The 21352-nt window shown below is 32.3% G+C and overlaps 2 protein-coding genes across 2 annotated transcripts in view; one reads left to right on the top strand and one right to left on the bottom strand.

Annotated features, from left to right (window-relative positions):
• Positions 1-5900, bottom strand: part of LOC115879982 (glucose dehydrogenase [FAD, quinone]-like) — a 31971-nt gene extending 26071 nt beyond the window's left edge. Inside the window, exon 1 of the mRNA XM_030897054.1 lies at positions 5760-5900. The gene's annotated coding sequence lies outside the window, so the exon portion shown is untranslated. The remainder of the gene's footprint in view (positions 1-5759) is intronic.
• LOC115879988 (flotillin-2) overlaps positions 1-21352 on the top strand; it is a 398348-nt gene that overhangs the window by 199381 nt on the left and 177615 nt on the right. The window lies entirely within an intron of this gene.

A 21352-nucleotide genomic window follows, 5' to 3' on the forward strand; every position in this document is an offset into this window, starting at 1 on the left:
TTTCTTCTTTTCTATATGTTTTTTGAGTGCTCTATTCGAAACTAGGATTTGCGAATTCATTTTCATGGAGGAATCCCAAACAAACTAAAATAAATAAATATAAATCTGATTTGTTCGTGGTATTTTACTTATAACTCAAAAGTTAACAACCTGTTTGTAAAGAATCCTCCCCCCCCCCCTTTCTATAATTCTTGTTTTTATAATTTTTCTCTAAACAAACTGTTTTGGGTCAACAGCCAGCAAAATTGGCAGTTTTAGACTGACTGCTCAAATTCGTACTTTTTCTACTAACCACTATTTGTTATTAATGGCTGATATGCCCTAAAATTGGGCATATAAATATAAAAAATATATAAAACTCGGGCACGAAATACAAATCGGAAAGAACAACCAAACACACGAGATACAGCGCAGAATAGATTTGGGTTGGGCTGCTTTTGGCAAACTGGGGGAGACCTTTAAAAGTGATATACCCATATGCTTGAAGAGGAAAGTTTATGAACAATGCGTCTTGCCGGTAATTACATATGGAGCGGAAACTCTAACATTAACGAAAAAGTCAGCAGAAAATTTAAGAGTAGCCCAGAGAGCCATGGAGAGAGCCATGCTTGGAATAACTAAAAGAAACAAAATTCCTAATAACACTATCAGACAAAAAACCAAAATTAAAGACATAGTGGAACACGTAACTCGAATGAAATGGAGATGGGCAGGTCATGTGGCGAGAACATCTAAAGACAGGTGGACTAGAAGATTGTTAGAATGGCGACCTCGAGCAGATAAACGTAGCAGAGGCAGACCACCGACACGCTGGACCGATGATGTAAAGAGGATTGCTGGAAATTGGATGATGACGGCCCAAATTCGAGAGACATGGAGAAATATGGAGGAGGCCTACGTTCAGCAGTGGACAATGATGGCTACATGATGATGATGATGATGACGCCCTAAAATTATATGAGGCAAATATTCATTCGCAAGAAGCTGAAGAGGATCCCGATATCCTTATTATAAAAAAAGCTTATAAGTGTGCTTCATTAACTAAATTAATTTATTAACAGTAATGGGAAAAGATATCAATTTTTTGGTGATTTTGATTGTTCCGGATTGAATATGTAGTAATACACGGAAAATGGTAGCAGAGTCGTAGAATTTTCTCATTAGAGCAAGACAAACGAATGCATCTCAAACACTGGCTGAATCTCATTTTGAAGCCGACAAAACTGTATCTGATCATATACTGATTCTGCAGGAAATAATTAACTGTGAAAATCAAGTCAAAAGAGAAAATGTTCTTAAATTCTTATAGAAAAATAATGCAACTGCTGAGAGCAAACAACGAGACTACCGAAGTTTGAATCCTATTTCTTATAACTCTGTATACCGGGTACGTCTCAAAAGTGGCTCACCCCTATAACTTGTTTATTTTTTAGTTGAAAAAACGATATTTGGTATGTTAGTATATATACGACATAAATTAGGATTAATTGAAGCATTCAATGGTTTTTGGTCACTTCCTGTTTCACCGAAAATTACTACATCTTTTGATTTTTAAATGGCACCCTCGGTATATTTCTACTTTATGACATATGCCATCTTTTGACATATTTGCATATGGTTTATTTAGTACCTAAACATACGGTTCATAACGACAATTTGACTAGACATATCAAGTGTGTGCTGTACCAAATTATTTGTAAAAAAATGCTTTTTCCAAATATGCTAATGAGCCACCCTTGTTCCATTTGAAAAAAATTGAGATATAATTAAAAATACGATTTGGGCATCTTTTAACCGGCCAGGACAAGGTACAAAAAACATTATGATCAAATCTTTTTTTCCAAGGCTCCTTGTTTAAAAATTGGTGTTTTTAACAGATTTTTTTTACTGGCACTCGAGATGGAAATTTAAAATATAATATATTTTTTTAGCGAAAATGTAAAAAGTTGACATATTTATGATATGTCATTCTACTCAGAGTGTCATATGAGTGTCATTCTCTATTAAATAAAGTAGAAATATGCCGAGATGGCATTTAAAAATCAAAAGTTTTAGCCATTTTCGGTGAAACAAAGAAAAAAAGGAAGTGACCAAAAACAATTTATTGAATACGTCAATCAATCTTAATTTATATCATATACTAACATTCCAAATCTGGGTTTTTATGTAAACAAATAAAAAAGTTATAGGGGTGAATCACTTTCGAGACGCATCCGGTATAGAAAAAAGAACAACCGCAGACTAAGTTTGAACGAAGAGAAAAATTTTGACATATCTTTAAAAAAATTATTGTTAAAGTAGTCTAAATATGCTTAGTTGTAGTTAAAGTATAGAGTTGAAAGAAAATCTGAAGGAAAGAGAGTTATAATAACTATGGGGGGGCCATGTAGAGTATTCGCCCGGTCTCAATATTTTCCTTCCGCCGGCCCTGAATATACTGACTTTAATTCGTAAACTCAGTTTTTTATCAACTTTAGAATTGGGTTGCAGTTTAGTAGTACACTATAATAGGGTTTATCAAATGGTTGGTTTTTACCTTAACTTTAAAACACCCTGTGCAATAATTTAATGAGCAAATTTTCCCCAAACAATATTTATCTGTCAGAATCATGTCTCCTGGGAATTCTGTTTTTGTCTCATGTCAACACATGCCTTGTTTAATTTTTAAGAGCGAAATGAACTTGCCACCAACAATTTCCAATTTTTTCAATTATTATTACTTTTTTATATTATTTTTCAATATGACGAGGTGGCTTTGGTGACTATTGTCGTAATATCATATTACGCTGTATCCTATAATTTTAGGATATGTCGTCTAAAATTATTTTGTTGTATCCAAGGTATCCAAAAAAAAAGTTTGATAATTTTAATTTTTTTAAAATTCTTTATGGATTTAATCTGTTATTCTTGGTGTTTAAGGAAATGTAGTAAAAGTATTAATAAAGGTATATTCACTCCAGTTTTTAACTACTTTTCGGATATAGTTTTTTTTAACTAAAGTTTTAGTACCTAAATAAGAAACAGAATGGCAACACCACATAGTGTTTCAACTATAAATAGTGTACTATATGCAAAATTTTATGCTGAATCCAATTACGTACAGACAAATAGGGGGTGCAATTAAAAAAAACTTAAAACTTAATCATAACTTATTTTGGGGCACCCAGTATACAACGAAATATTTTTAGGACATGCACTGCACTGCATATATAAACCATACACCATCTATTTATATATTTTCTTCGTATCTTTTTCAACAATGACGATATTGGACTTCTTCGCACTAATGGGCCACCCTGCATACATTGCGTTTATTGATCGGATGTAGTAAACGATAAGTGGCCATCGTTTCGTGTGAATTCTACAAATTTCTCTCGTTACCTATGGGAATTTAACAATTATGATAAGTTAATCATCTGAAAGCGCACATTTTATTGTAGAGAAATCGCTAAATTTTATTTAAAAACATTAACACGTTCCATAGGCAGATTATATTAAAAATTACTTAAATATTTTTATTGCAAAAGAAGAATAAACATTAGATTTTTAAAGAAATTGCGATGTTTAATTGATTGTGTAATGATGACTTATAATTTAACTTTGTATGTAATGTTTACACTTTTGTGGACGGCTGATTTCTACAAACCCAATTTAGTTTGAGTCACGTAATACTTCAAGTATCCTTAAAATGGAAAAAATCACTTTCAATCAATCACAACTCTAAATAATTAGTTTTCTAAAAGGCGGTATCTGTACCCAAGACAAAGGACTTTTGTCTTGTCTCTGATTGAGTGAATAGTTTTGCTATTAAATATCTACTCTACATATTATTAAAGGCGCCTTCAAATATTAATCTTTTAGAATATATATCAACATAAAACGAGAAGTAATTAACGAAATGTCATCGTAACAACAGCTATTTTAGAAACGTCTATGTTCACTTATTTCACTGAGATTTATGAAAAAAAATCCTTTGCCTCGGGTACAGATACCGCCATGTTATGGAAATAGCTCAAAACGAAGCAAAATTGAACGAGGCGACAAGAAACGCCAAAAAAATCACCCCACGCCCTCCTCACGAGTAGTTTTCAGGCGCTGTTAAGGATCGAAAGTAGGTCGAGGCAAACCGAAGTGGGTCAAGACAACTGGAAATAAACCGATATGCGACAAAGTTGGTCTATGAAACCTTGGCCTGTTTCGAAGAGTTTTCCGCATATTGTAGATGCTGTTTTGGAGTATACAAACAACTATAAAAATATAAACCTATGCAACTCATAAGACTAGAGATGAGCAAGAAATCGCAAACTGCGATTAGCTCTCATAGACAACTGCGACTGCGATTTCTTCTATTTGCGAGTTTCAATTTAGGCAACCAGTATTACTATAGCTACGATTTGCGACTTTGCTGCGATTGTGATTTTGTAAACTGGGACCGTGATTTCTATCTGCGAGTTTGAATTTTTAGGAGTTGCAATTTGCGATATGCTGCGAATGTAATTTTGTGGTCTATTGAAGCATTTTGTAGTAAACTGCGATTAAATTTGAATGAAATAATACCGGGTTTCTCAAGACTGATTCACCTCTATAACTTTTTTATTTTTTTTTTCTGATAAAAAAACGAAAATTGGTATGTTAGTATATGACATAAATTAGGATCAGTCACTTCCTATTTCACCGGAAATGACTACATCTTTTGATTTTTACATGCCACTCTCGGTATTTTTTTTTCACTTTATTCGATAGAAAATAACATTCTGAATAGAATGACATATCACGTCAACTTTTCACAATTTCGCTTAAAAAATCGTATTTTAAATTTCAATCTAAAATATCATGGCTGTGTTAAAAACACTAATTTTAATAAAGATGCCTTGGACTTGGAAAAATAGATTTGGTCGCCTATTGTTTTTCGCGTCTTGTCCTGGCTAGTTAAAAGATGCCCAAATCGTATTTTTAATCATATCTCAATTTTTTCAAATGGAACGAGGATGGCGCTTTGGCATATTTAGAAAAAGCATTTTTTTCGAATAATTTAGTTTGGTAAATATTAAAATCGGAATCGCAGGTTACAATTGCTGCGACTTAAAAATCGCAATTGCAGTTTCAATTGCGATTGAAGAATCGCGGTTTTGCTCATCCCTACATAAGACTAGTCATGAAAAAATAGAACATAGAAAAGAAAAAGTACTTAAAAATTCTAGCTATAAAATCTGGAAGGGTTAGTGGTAATATTTAAATAAAAAGATATTGTGACTGCGGAAAAAGATAAATTTGGATTGGGCTGAATATTCTATTCTGATTTGCTTTATTAATTTCTTTTATGGCAATTTTATTTATACGACATTTGATCTTGCTGGTGGTCATCAGGTTCCTTTCCTGTATTAGGCATATATCGTATTAGGCGTAGGTATGTTGTGACTATGCATATATCAAAGGATTTAACAGGTCATTGCTCTGCAGAATTTATGCATTTTGTAGGGATCAATTAGATCTATTATTATGTGGTAAAATTAAGAAATTGGCGCTTATCAAGTTTTTCCCCTGGGCTCTTCATATGTCCATTCTTCCAGGATAGTAGTTTATCAAAGTTTTCCGATTACAATTTGGACCAGCTTGTATAAGAAGCAAAACACATTTACCTCGTTTTAAGAGCTACGGTTATGATAATTACGTTATTAGAAAGTATCAGGTCATGTATGTTATGTCACGCATCTTATCACCAAACAGATCATCCTCATTAAATAATATTACGTTTTTACCTGTTAGCGAATCGTAAATTTCATCTCCGAAACCATTACCGAAAACCATTTTCCACATTTTTTCGATATATTTTTCACTTTTCACAAGAACAACGAACCACTTAAACTCTTGTAAAACTTTCGATCGCAGTTTGCGCAAACACCGAGACCATGGGACTGCGAGAAATGTGCTCGTCGCATCGAAGAAAGCCGCGGCAGGTTTTGCTTCTTTCACCGGTGAAATTTTCGGTTTCTTCGGCTTCGTCGAGGACTAGTAGCATCGAAATATAGGGCTACGACGTGTCGTATACGGGGTTGGGAATATATTACGTGACTATGAATGAATTGAAATCAATTAGCGGCTGCTTTCTGTTGAAACGGAAAGTTATTTTAGTAGTAAAAGAGGCGTTTTTGTCTTAAAATCGGTTTTATATTTTTTTTTTATACTAGGGTAAAATGGGTATGAAGATTTTGTAAATAATGAGCGGAGGACCATACGATCGAAGAAATGGGCTCCAGTGAGAACGCTACAGGGTGGTCCGAACTGTATTCCGGAAACTTCGATAGCATATTCTGCAGATAAAAATAAGTAAAAAGATTTCGTATAAATATATGTCCTAAAATGGTCAGTTTCGGAGATACAGGGTGCAGAAGTTTCATTTTTAAAGTAACGACAATGTTTCGATGAAAATTGGTGTCTGGAAGTTTTTTGACATGAGAAATTTGATTTTGTGTTCAATATGACTCCTATTTGTAGGGGGCGCCACCTACATGTGTTTTAACTGTTTGGAAGAGTTAATAACTCTTTGTCCGTACCTGTATAAAAGTACTAAGTGAAAAAATATACATTTGTGTGACTTTTTAAGTAAAAAAATGTCTCTTGGTATATTATTTACTCAGTAGTTTTATATAGGTACGGACTAAAAGTTATTACTCTTCAAACGAGTTAAAAAAATATGTAGGTGGCGCCCCCTACAAGTACGAGTCATATTACCATCAAAATCCAAATTTCTCATGTCAAAAAACTCCCAGACACCAATTTTCATCCAAATATTTACGTTACACCCCTGTATCTCCGAAACTAAGCATTTTAGGACATACATGTATATACGAACTTTTTTACTTATTTTTATCTTCAAAATATGCTGCTAAAGTTTCTGGAATACAGTTCGGACCATCCTGTATATCGAAATTAAATTTTAGTAAATGTAGGTTAGTTTAGAGCATTCATATAGAGAGTTCTACAGGGTGTCCTTAAAAAAAGTTAGATAATAAAATTGGGTTTTTTGTAATATCTTATATATTAATTGATTTTAGAATTCTAGGGAAAAAATAAAGGTAAGTTTTATTCAAGAAAGTTCAAGAAGCCTAAAATGTAAAGATTTTGACATATTTCACATTTTGTCAAAATGAAGGATAAATTTTAAATTTCAATAAAAGCTACCTAAATTGTAATTCACCATATATATAGCCTGATATTCAGTTAAAATATCCGTTGTATGTTAATCCAAATTAAAATTTGACCCGAAAAGCTATACAGGGTGAAACAAAATTAATATTGAACATTATCGGTCATTTTTAAAAGCCAGTTTCTCCTATATTTTAAAGGTAACACCCAAGGTAACATACCAAGGTAACATGCAGAATTCATATACATATCTTCAAAATACTGTTAAAGTTGCCTACCCCTTAGAAAAAGATTTTCCTACATATTTTCATTTTTATGATTTTGCGTCAGTAGATCTTGTCTATTATTTGATATAATCTAGGTGGCTGTGATAAACATTTTGTTAATTTAACAAAAATTAAAGGATGTAGAGTAAAAGAGTCACCGGTAATAAAAAATAATAATAAGTTTAAAACATATTTTAATTATTACAGAATTAGAACTAGATATAAACATATAATATACCGGGTGCGTCTTAAAAGTGATTCACCCCTATAACTTTTATATTTTTTCAGTTAAAAAAACGAGATTTGGTATGTGAGTATATGACATAAATTAGGATTGATTGACGTATTCAATTGTTTTCGGTCACTTCCTGTTTTACCGAAATGACTAGAACTTTTGATTTTTAAATGGCACCCTCGGTATTTTTTTACTTTATTCGAAAGAAAATAACACTATGAATAGAATGACATATCATATATCAACTTTTGACATTTTCGCATATGATTTATTTGAAATTATAACTTCGATAATAACGGTTCGTAACGAAAATTTGACTCGAAATACCAAGTGTGTGGTATCAAATTATTCGTAAAAAATGATTTTGAAACAGGAAGTGACCAAAAACAATTGAATACGTCAATCAATCCTAGTTTATGTCATATACATAACATACCAAATCTCGTTTTTTAACTGAAGAAATAAAAAAGTTACAGGAGTGAGCCACTTTTGAGACGCACCCGGTATAATAAAAATATAATTAGATATGTGATAAAAATTAGCTGGATGAAATGAAATGCTTCCGTTCCAGTTCACGGCATAACATGATTCTCTTTTGAGAAAATATACTTTTATGTTAAAAAGCATATGTGGGGTAGCTAGCAGCCACAATAATTATAAACACTGTCTTTAACATATCTTCATAAAAAAATCTAGACTAGATAAATCTGGAGCATTTAAATATTCTATTAAGTGGTGAATGGACACCGCACAACCAAATCATATCAATTCTCTTTGATGTGGGATAAGTTTCCATTTTCGACAAATTTATGAGAATTCTTTTTGTTTTAACTGACACGAAATGCAGTGGCGGATTAAGACATATTTGCGCCCTAGGCTAATAAAAATTTGGCGCCCAATACACAGCCCCCCCCCCCACACGGAATTTTATTCTTAAACAATTTATTGTTATTGAGGAGTAGCTACAAAAAGGATATTTAATTTTTCACTACTTATTTAGAATGGAGCTGCATTTAATTCGTGTGGATTAGCTCAGTGGCGGACTAAGGATATTTCTGACCCGGGGCGGACTTTATGTGGCGCCCCGTACAACCTCACATTTAAAGTTTTAGCCTTCTAAAAAATAAAAGAATAATTATCATTTCGCTATTTAATTCACAAAGGAATTATTCTCCCCCATCTACGCAGAAAATTACGCGTCGTAAATTACATATAACGGCGCAACGCGTAAAGAGGAGTTTTGCCAAACCGACTGCACAAAGACGCCGCAGCCGGCGGTCTTTTTCGTTTGCGGCACTTTGTCGATAAATATCAAAGGATTATCGCGACAATGGCAATTTTTGATCTAATTATTTGTTTTGTTTTTAAAGAAATACCCACCAAAAATTTTGAATGTATATATTGTAATTTTGGTGTAGCAAAGCGCCTACAAACCAGGGATAATTATGCCGTCGCCGTGGCGCCTATTTTTCTTCGGCGCCCTAGGCTATATACTAGTTAGCCTATTGGGTAATCCGCCTCTGACGAAATGATAACTGTTGTCTGTTGTTAAAGTTGAACTAATGTGACAGTTATGTGTAACGTCAGACATACTAAATATAACACCAGCCAACTAGCCAAACTAAACCAAACCAACAAATGTATAGATAACCCCAACAAATGTATCAATGTAATGGATTTTTAAAAGTAAAAGTGTAAGATCTAGAAGTAACTTATTGTTGTCACCCTGTATGGGATTCGTGTATGGAACAGTCATACATCTGTAGAATATATATAATTAATTTGATTTCTGCACATACCGAAACCTTTTCGTTTTCTACTGTAATATTCTGGTACTTTCACTTAGCGCCACAGTTAACGCGTAGCGTACTAATAACTTCGATGACCATTTCTCTATTATTTAACATGGATAAAAGCCTATTACGAAATGAACAAAATTCGCTATTTAAGCTGATGTCCGATTAAATCTTTTATATTTAGAAACAAAAGAAACATATGGCAAATAGCATATTTTTCGTTAGCCGTTTCATCATTTTTTATATAATACTGGCTGCCTCGGCTAACTTTGTACCACCTAACAGTGATATGATATTTCTATTTAGAAAATATAGATACTGAAAAAAAGTACTACTGCAAGTACTGAGTATATCCATGAAAAATGACACATTTAAAGCTAGAAAGATATTTAAATTATATTGAAAATACTTGAGATGCAAACAAAAAATATAGAGAACAAAAAATTACAACAGCAGTCAAATGGATTGGTGTCAATCATTGCAGATCATTCGGTCTAGTCATTTATTCACTTCACTTCACTTCAGTTGTTATTCACTTCACTAGGTCCAAGTTAGATAGTTTCAAATAAAATGATCATGATTATGAACTTACCTGTTTGGAATTACAATCTAATTTGCCAACAACTGAAAGTCACAAATTACTTGTCCAAATACAATTAATACAGTTGGGATTAGTGTTACAACAGCAAAATAAAACACCAGTTCGCCATAATACACCAGAACACTTAACAGTAGACGAGCGTTGTGCTAACCATCGGTAGATGACTAAAAATGAAAGTTAAATGAATCTTAAACTTTAAACTGATAATTATTAATATAAATTATATTAATTGTTTCTATTTTTTAATGAATAATTTATTTTTATTATTAACATTTAGATTTCTATCTAAATTAGATCGCGAAAATCTTCTAATGAGCCAGTTGCATGTGAAACCCTGTATAGATTATGACGAATGGTATTTTACAGATCAGAATTTCTGTACAAAGCAATAATGAATAAAAATACCGTATGATATGAAAAAAACGGCGTCAAAGACGGCTGGGGAATGACAATTGATAATAACTTTGGCAAAGTCAGTCTCTAGACGTTACTTACTAAAAATTGACAGAAATTATTGAAACATTAAAAAAGGATAGAACGTTTCCAGACACACACACACATATATATTTTCAAAAAAAAAATTATCGAATTTTAAACTACACCATTTAAAAATCATTTTTACTCAATATGATAATAAATTACAATTTTCTTATGGCCAACTGGCAGTAAGCGCCATTTAAAAATAAGGTAGAATGAAGGCCAAGTATAACGATGTCTAGTTCTTGACCGCGCCAAAATTATTATTGATTATTAATCCCCAGCCGTCTTTGACGCCGTTTTTTTTCGATCGTATAACGGTTTTTTCGATCGTATCGATATATAGCAGTGATGCATATGGTAATATACTATACCGGGTGCATCTCAAAAGTGTCTCACTCCTATAACTTTTTTTTGATATGTTAGTATATGACATAAATTAGGATTGATGACGTATTCAATTATTGTTTTTGGTCACTTCCTGTTTCATCGGAAATAACTACAACTTTTGATTTTTAAATGGCACCTTTGGTATATTTTTACTTTATTCGATAGAAAGTGACACTCTGGATAGAATGGCATATCATATGTCAACTTTTGACATTTTCGCTTAAAAAATCGTACTTTAAATTTCAATCTAGAGTGCCATGGTTAAAATCCATAAAAAATGTGTAAATAAATTTGATCGTCTAAAGTTTTTCCTGTCTTATCAAGGGTGAAGAACCTAGAACCTAGATGACTATAGATCTAGCGTTTTAAAATGCTAATTTTTATTAAAAAAAAACTTTTGAAGACAATGTCTGGGTACGTCACTCATTCATTTTATTTACCCTGAATATGAAGTATTATGGTTTGACATACCTTTTTTATCAACCAAACTGTATTAAATACACAACACTACAACACTTGACAAAATTGTATAAAAATATTGGCTGCTGTGCTGCATGGCTTGTTACGGAAGCGCGACTGACCAAAATGCATTAAGTCATGGGAGCGTTTCTTCATTTAATTCCGAATTCTAATTGAAATGGGAATTACAAGTATCTATCCGACTTTATCTGTCCATGATTGATGATTTTGAAGACACGTGTTAGAGAGAAAGTAAATAGGAACTTACGAATAATGCGAGATGTACAGGATGGTCCTAGTAAAAAGCTACTGATAAGCTTGTAGTGTAAAAACCCAGGGTCGTGAACAAAGTTGAAGAGGTAATATTTTGGCCAACAGTATAACAAAACAATTTAAATGAAATAAAAGAACCTACGTTGTGTTAAATATATTTTTTATTATGATAATATTTTGGGAAATTTGAGGAGAATAGGTTATGTAAATGAAACGGTAAATGTATAAATAACCCTAATGAAATAAAAGGAATGCCGTACTCTGCTTGGAATTCGCAAGTAAAAGAGCGCGGCAGAGAAAACCCTGATCACTATTCCAGAGAATCCAACTATACTGTTCTGAACTTAAATAAAAAAGAAATAATAATAATATAAAAACTCTCCTTATACGAAGATTTATAGTTTAATACATTCAAAAGCATGCCATATTTATTACATTTAAAACGGAAGAGGTTTTTGTTAATTTAACTGGTCCCCACCCGTAGATACTAAGGCCCTCGTTGCGGAGCTCGAAACTAAAGTTGAAGGTTTGGTGCAAATATCTTTAGATTCTAAGATATTCTATTTATTGCCCTTTTGCGAGCTAAGATATTCGCCCATGCACAGTCGAAAAATGTTAGTACACTCAACAAGGCCCTTATTTTCACACCTAACCACCAACATTGGCACGAATGGACAGTAAACGATTGTATTTAGATTACTTTTTGACTGAAATTGTTCACAGCATAATCGATTCCATTAATTACATATACATGTTATATGATATAATTCTCAGATGAAATAAATAAGGAAAATCTTTAGCATACTAATAGAATATTACAATAGGTCAAAAAATTATAAAAATAATTATCACAAAACTTACGAACCAAAAACAACATCAATGCGCCTCGAATGGTAGTCTCAAAGCTATTACTTAACAAGTAGTATCTCTGTTTGTCGCCTGATTTCCCTCTCTCTGGTTTTGCGAATAATATTTTAAAAATCAATAATTTTATTTATGTATACAGAGTGTCTTAAAACTTAAATGTTTTGAATTTAAAGAAATATGTACAGGGTGGGTCAAATTCGACGCTTTTAAATGGAAACATCCTTTTCTATAGGAGATAGACGAAAACTAATATCGGTGTCTGGAGCTCAATTTTCTTCAAAAACATGATGGTGAAAACCGCACATCAATATCTGTTACCGTTTCGGAGTTACGGGGTGTTTTTCAAAAATGTGCATTTTTAACAAATCGCTGTAACTTTTTTGCTATGGAAAATTTTGTATTTCTATGAAAACATTTCCAAAGCATCTTTTTACGTAGAATTTAATTGTTTAAGTATAATTTTTTTAAAATTAATAATTTAAGAGTTATCAACAGAAAAATTGGTTTTTTATATGGGACACCCTGTATATTTTTAATTTATTGAAAATAATTTAAAATTACCTTTCCAAAAATATAACCACACTTGATATTTTGCTCGATTCCTCTTCGAGATATAGAGTATATAAAAATTCGCCCACTTTAAATAAGTAGGCTTTGAACGGCACCGGCTGTAAAAATTCTAGCTGTGAGCATCAATTAAAACGAAAATAATATTTGCTATGAGAGATGCAGAATTTTATAACAATTTAAAATATATTTAACCAACATCAACACATTTAAACTATATCTCATAACAATAAAAATAAATAGCAAACCAGGACATGAGATTTTGCTACAGGTGTTCGACATATCGACCGTCTTCTGTTATGGACAGACGGGGCAGTTTTTGAACATTTCTTGCGGAATTCATTAACCTAGTGGGGGTGAAAGATACCCTCTCATAACTGCTAAGTATTTCTAATTCTTGTCTAGATTATAGAGAAGAATAAGGAACCTTTATTCTTCCGCAAATATATCCATAGGATTAGATCCATGGGCACTAAGTCAGGCGGCCTCGACGGCCAACGGCTGGGTTCTTGGTCAGCTATTCAATTATTCTTGAAATTGGCTCCAGAAATTTGCTGATAACTTCATCGTTCAGAGGCGGTGCGTCGTCTTGCTGGAAAAATATGTGTTCGAGTTCCATTAAGGGCATATCATCAATGAGGGGTCCAAAGCCTACTAGTTAAAAGTGGCCAACTTTTAAAAAATCTGTATTTCGAAGGGGATTATAACAAAATATCAAATGTGCTATATTTTTGGAAAGGTAATTTTAAATTCTTTTCAGCTAATTAAAAATATACAGGGTGTCCCATATGAAAAATCAAATTTTCTGTTGATAATTCTTAAATTATTAATTTTAAAAAAATTATACTTAAACCGTTAAATTCTACGTAAAAAGGTGCTTTGAAAATGTTTGCATAAAAATACAAAATTTTCCATAGCAAAAAAGTTACAGCGATTTGTTAAAAATGCATATTTTTGAAAAATACCCCGTAACTCCGAAACGGTAACAGATATCGATATGCGGTTTTCACCATCATGTTTTTGACAAAAATTGAGCTCCAGACACCGATATTAGTTTTTGTCTATCTCCTATAGAAAAGGTTGTTTCCATTTAAAAGCGTCGAATTTGACCCACCCTGTACATTTTTAAATAGGCGGTTCATCTCAAGCTCATTTTCGTTTGGATTCAACGGGAGTTGTTTTTGCAAAACCAACCAACCTCACGAGAGATGGCACATGTTTCTTGAAACGCCCTGTATCGAAATATGTACAATATTTAAAGAATACCTAAAAATACCTTATTTTCATATAACGTATGTTATGTATCTTGTATTTATTTTTTTGTGAGGTTAATAATACACAGACAAATAATTAATTAATATTTTATTAAAAAAATAAAAAAAATATATACAGTACCAACCAATAACTTCTCTATTTTTCTCACTATGTTTTACCTTAAAATGCTTTTAAAGAATATCTATATATCTTTAACATTTATAATTCCATACCCACAAAATTACCTAGCTGCACAGAAGCAACATGAACGATATTTTTGTGGACACCATGTGCATGCAAAAATTATGAGAATTGATTTATCATTTTCGTTAAATTAGAACTACAAGGTCGCGGGTGTCAATTTTTCTTTTGATTGTTATTTGTGATTAATACCTTCCTTTTTTTTGTCATTTTGTTATAATATTAACGTTTTTGTAAACATTAAAAATAGCAAACATTAACGGTGACAGGATGCTCCCTTGGGTTGCACTACTAGATAGGATCAATACCAGTGGATCGATGTCCATTATACTCAACGAATTGCTGCCTATTTTTTAGGTAGGACCAAAGAATATCTTAATACCCTAGAAGTCTCGTCTGGCATCAAAATCTGACCTGTCGATGGGGCCTCGCTTTGGCGAGCGAGGCCCCAACTTCGTGGAGCCTCGCTATTTTGCTCGGAATTGAACGAATAGACGCGCGGCGTTGCCTTGTTTTGTGTGTACTTTCTTGAATAGTTTTAAATTATAGTTTTAAATTTTATCTATTGCTAAAATCAGTCTTTCCGTTCTCCGCGCTCCGCCAGTTTACATATAATATTATCTTATATAATTCCCGTGTTACAGTTTTGGTTACCGTACTCTTCCGAAACCGCTTAACCGATTTTGATGAAATTTTATATGTATATTCAGTAGGTCTGAGAATAGGTAGTTATATATTTTTTATACCCTTAAATGATAAGGGTAGTCCACCCCCATTTTTTTTTTGTGAAAAAACAATATTTTATTTTTTTTATTTGGCATTAAAAAATACAAACAACACTAAATTTTCACCGTTCTACCTCATCATCCTATTTTTTAATAGGGGATGTTTTTTTTAAGTTTTTGTTACCATCTCCGATTGACCGATTTTGATAAAATTTTATATGTATGTATATTCAGTACGTCTAAGAATAGGTTGTTATCTATTATTATACCCTTAAGTGATAAGGGTAGCCGAGAGGGTAGCCTACCCTCATTTTTTTTTTTTTGAAAAAAAATATTTTTTTTATTTGGCCTTAAAAAATACAAACAACTCTAAATTTTCACCGTTCTACCATCATCCCCTATTTTTTAATAGGGTTTTTTTTTAAAGTTTCTTGTTACCATTTCCGAAACGGTTTTGCCGATTTTGATGAAATTTTATTATGTATATTGAGTAGGTCTGAAAATAGTTTGTTATCTATTTTTTATACCCTTAAGTGATAAGGGTAGCCCATTCCCATTTTTTTATATTTTGAAAAAATATATATTTTTATTTTTTTATTTTGCATTAAAAAATACAAAGAACCCAAAATTTTCACCGTTCTACCATCATCCCCCTATTTTTTAATAGGGGTTGTTTTTTAATTTTTTGTTACCATCCGTGAAACGGCTTTGACCGATTTTGATAAAATTTTATATGTATATTCAGTACGTCTAAGAATAGGTTGTTATCTATTTTTTATACCCTTATGTGGTAATGGTAGCCCACCCTCATTTTTTATTTTTGAAAAGAAAAATGTTTTTATTTTTTTAGTTGGCATTAATAAATACAAATAACCCTAAATTTTCACTGTTCCACCATCATCCCCTATATTTTAATAGGGGTTGTTTTTTTATTTTTGTTACCATCTCCGAAACGGCTAGACCGATTTTGATAAAATTTTATATGTATATTCAGTAGGTCTGGTTTGGTTTGGTTTGGTCACAACCTATTCCTAGGTTGTTATCTATTTTTATACCCTAAGTGATAAGAGTGGCCCACCCCAACTTTTTTTTTATTTTTTTAGACAAGTTTTTTATTTTAATTGTTTTATAGGGAGTGCTTATTTTTAGGAGGTGCATGTCCAAAATTTTCTTCTGGGTACACACTTTCATCACTTAAGGGACCTCTGTACAAAATTGCATACTCCTAGTCCTAGAACGGATTTTACATAAAAATTATACAAATTTTTACCCTTAGTTTTACCCCTTAAGGAATGAATTCCAAAAATCGCTCTAATTATTCAATTACGCTACATAATAAACCTCTGTGCAAATCATCATATATAATCATCATCATATTCCTTGAACAGAATTTATTGTTCCAGAACGTTCAACCCTTCATTTCACACCCTTAGAGGGCGAATTTCCAAAAATTGCTTCTTAGTGCTAAATTAGGTTACATAAGGAACGTCTGCACAGTTCATACTTCTACAACCGATTTTAACAAATTTTTGTACAAATTTTCATCCCTTATTTTTTAGGGGATGCATGCCTAAAATTCGCTTCTAGGTACTCACTTTCATCATTTAAGGGACCTCTGAACAGAATTTCATACTCCTAGTCCTAGAACGGATTTTACATAAAAAATTATACAAATTTTCACCCCTAGTTTTACCCCCTTAAGGAACGAATTCCAAAAATCACTCTAATTATTCAATTACGCTACATAAGGAACCTCTGTGCAAATTCTCATATTCCTTGAACAGAATTTATTGTTCCAGAACGTTCAACCCCTCATTTCACACTCTTAGAGGGCGAATTTCCAAAAATTGCTTCTTAATGCTAAATTACGTTACATAAGGAACGTCTGCAAAATTCATACTTCTACAACCGATTTTAACAAATTTTTGTACAAATTTTCATCCCTTATTTTTCAGGGGATGCATGCCTAAAATTCGCTTCTAGGTACTCACTTTCATCATTTAAGGGCCCTCTGAACAGAATTTCATACTCCTAGTCCTAGAACGGATTTTACATAAAAAATTATACAGATTTTCACCCCTAGTTTTACCCCCTTAAGGAATGAATTCCAAAAATCGCTCTAATTATTCAATTACGCTACATAAGGAACCTCTGTGCAAATTCTCATATTCCTTGAACAGAATTTATTGTTCCAGAACGTTCAACCCCTCATTTCACACCCTTAGAGGGCGAATTTCCAAAAATTGCTTCTTAGTGCTAAATTACGTTACATAAAGAACGTCTGCAAAATTCATACTTCTAAAACCGATTTTAACAAATTTTTGTACAAATTTTCATCCCTTATTTTTGAGGGGATGCATGCCTAAAATTCGCTTCTAGGTACTCACTTTCATCATTTAAGGGACCTCTGAACAGAATTTCATACTCCTAGTTCTAGAACGGATTTTACATAAAAAATTATACAAATTTTTACCCCTAGTTTTACCCCCTTAAGGAATGAATTCCAAAAATCACTCTAATTATTCAATTACGCTACATAAGGAACCTCTGTGCAAATTCTCATATTCCTTGAACAGAATTTATTGTTCCAGAACGTTCAACCCCTCATTTCACACCCTTAGAGGGCGAATTTCCAAAAATTGCTTCTTAGTGCTATATTACGTTACATAAGGAACGTCTGCAAAATTCATACTTCTAAAACCGATTTTAACAAATTTTTGTACAAATTTTCATCCCTTATTTTTAGGGGATGCATGCCTAAAATTCGCTTCTAGGTACTCACTTTCATCATTTAAGGGACCTCTGAACAGAATTTCATACTCCTAGTCCTAGAACGGATTTTACATAAAAAAATTATACAAATTTTCACCCCTAGTTTTACCCCCTTAAGGAATGAATTCCAAAAATCACTCTAATTATTCAATTACGCTACATAAGGAACCTCTGTGCAAATTCTCATATTCCTTGAACAGAATTTATTGTTCCAGAAAGTTCAACCCCTCATTTCACACCCTTAGAGGGCGAATTTCCAAAAATTGCTTCTTAATGCTAAATTACGTTACATAAGGAACGTCTGCAAAATTCATACTTCTAAAACCGATTTTAACCTTTTGTACAAATTTTCATCCCTTATTTCTAAGGGATGAATGTCAAAAATTAGCTTCTAGGTAATCACTTTCGTCACTTAAGGAAACTCTGTACAAAATTTCATACTCCTAGAACTAACACTTTTTTTTTCACTACCCTTAGGCTATACATTTCCAAAAATCGCTTATTAATGTTCAAATGCGTCACATCTGTGCAAAAGTTCATACTCCTAGTAGGTACAGATTTTTTTTTTTTGTATAATTACATCCCTTTATCTAATTACACCCCCTTATGGGTCGAATTTTAAAAAATTACTTAGTAGTGCTCATCTTGGAGAACGAATTAATATTCTCCGTATTTACTCCAGTTTCCTAATACTAGCACAGATAACACATAATCATACTAGTTAATTTTTTATTGGAATAGAAGTAATTTTTATTAGAAGGTACAAAAAAATTAAAAATCTAAAATTTTATTTTCATAGCTACGTTTTTTTTTCATAGCCTTAGGATGCCTCATGTACTATCGAATATACGAAATATATAATCAATACATATTTCTTTAAATATCAAGAAATAAAATATGTTTGGCAACACCGTACGAAATATCGCCGCGCGTAGTCCTCAAAATTTAAAATATTAGCATTTTCAGGCTTCGATTATGTTCAAAAGCGCCACCGTATGACAAATCACTAAAGCTTCCACACGAGAGTTCTTAAAACTATAATATTCTTTGGTAGGACTCAAAAAATCAACAGCAGTTAGGTTAGGCTAGACTAAACCCGAATTGGGACATTTTAGTGAGGATAGTATTATGATCCAGTCTATTAACAACACACTCGTTTCCTGTGAGTTTTTGTAAATCTGTAATTATTATATTTTAGAAATTTGCATTATAACAATTTTTAAATAACAATTTAAATAACAAGTATATGTATTAAATAAACAATTTTTCTCAATATTTTTAAGTTTTCTGAAGTTTTCATTAAAAATCTAGGCATTTTTTCAATGAACCAATGAGTTTAATTGTAATATGTGAGTTCAGGGACAGAAAATTTGACCACGCAGAGGCAATGCTTTCTGAAACTTCTACACAACTAAGTATTCTGTGCCAATTCTGACTCTGTTATGTGACTTACAGTCTCGATCTAACTCAGAAATACACAATACATTCATTGGCGTAACTACATGGGTGCCCGGGGGTGCCGCCCCTCCCCAAATACTGCTGGGCACCCCCCAAAGAAGTCCTGAATTATGACTCTTGGCTATGTATTAATTTTTATTTGCTTGTGATGCAGTAAAAATGACGTTTTCTAATTTTGTTTAGTTAATATCATTTTGTTGTGTTCAAAAATTGTGTTAATTTTTATTTTTTTAGAAAATTTGTAGGTATTTAAGTAATCTACGAGAACACGGTTTGATAACCAAGACTATGAAATTTATTGATAGAGAAATTCATGTAAACGTTTCATTAAAAAAACGTGTTTTTTAAATTATTTTTCAATTTAAAAAAAACAAAAGCCCTAGGCTCCCCTGGGCCCAACCACAGGCCCCCCCCCCAGGCCCACCCCAGGATAAATTGCTAGTTACGCTAATGAATACACTAGAGAGTTTTATGGGAAATTTACAAAATGAAAGTTTTTCTGTGAAGTTACTACCTTATTTGGTAACTATAAATAAAAAAAAACATATATGTAGTGTGTAACAGCCAAATAGAATAAATTTAATAATAAATGGGGACGTGTTTTTGTATATAATTTTCTTATCTTATATATAACAGCCTGATGTATAATATGATTAGAATTTTGGATTCTTCACAAAATTTCATGCCCAATGTCCTATTCTTATTTTCAACTGTTTCGTAAATACAGGGTAGCGCCAAGGAGAACGGAAATAAAATGAAATTTTGTGAGCGCTTAATTTAGAGCTTTTTTTAAAAATATAGAGAGTTCTACAGGGTTTCTCCAAAAAAAGTTACACATCCAAGTTGTGTTTTTTCTAATGGAACACCCTATATATTAATTGATTTTTGGATTCTAGGAGAAAAATAAAGGTGAGTTTCATTAGAGAAGTATATAACTAAAATGAAAACTCAAACTTTTTGAAGAGCTCAAAGTTTTTGACATATGTATTTAACATTCTCTAAAAATAAAGAATAATTTTTAAATTTCAATAAAAGCTACCTAAATTGGAATTTACCCGGTATAGCCTAATATGTAGTTAGAAATGTAGTAAACGATATTCAAGTGACAATAAAAAAAAAAGTTGATTCTGACTATACCTTCCGTATCAGCTACCTTCCGTTTTCCTTCCGTTTACATAAAATATTATATCATGTAAATGATTAGGACAATGCACACTATCCGTTCCGTTTCCCTTCTGTTCCATATTCTTTCCTTCCATACATTTTTTTGGCGGACGAACTGAAGCGTATCGGAAACAGCGTTGTCAAGTTCTTACATTTGTACCAGTTCTATTTAACATTTTGCTGATATTTATTTTTTGTTTATTATTTATTCTTATATATATATATAAATTCGTGTCAGAACGTCCTACGACGTTGTCCGATGCCTAACTTCCACCCTGTGCGATTTTCCCATTGATCTTCGGTCAGATTTTTCTCGCTCATCGACCTTCTTATTCCTTCCATCCATGTTTTCTTGGGACGTCCTCTCTTTCGTTTACTAGGTGGTATTCAATGAATGACTTGTTTTGGAATTCTTTCATTGTGCATTCTCTGAACGTGGCCGTACCATATTAATTGTTTTTGTTCTATATCATTTACTATTGTTCCCTCTATTCCCATCTGTTGTCTAATGTCTTCATTTCTGATCTTATCCCTCCGTGAAATTCTCATTGCTCTTCTAATCGCGTCCATTTCTGTTGTTATTTATTCTTTCATCTCCTAATTAAATCTATTACCTTTTTCAAAAGATACAAATTTGTAAAATAAAACTTCCCGAATGACATAAATTGTACAATAAAAAGTATGGAACTGCTACGGCACGG

The sequence above is a fragment of the Sitophilus oryzae genome, unplaced genomic scaffold (genome assembly GCF_002938485.1).
Source record: "Sitophilus oryzae breed Bouriz unplaced genomic scaffold, Soryzae_2.0 scaffold_1604_pilon_pilon, whole genome shotgun sequence".
Classification (NCBI taxonomy): domain Eukaryota; kingdom Metazoa; phylum Arthropoda; class Insecta; order Coleoptera; family Curculionidae; genus Sitophilus; species Sitophilus oryzae.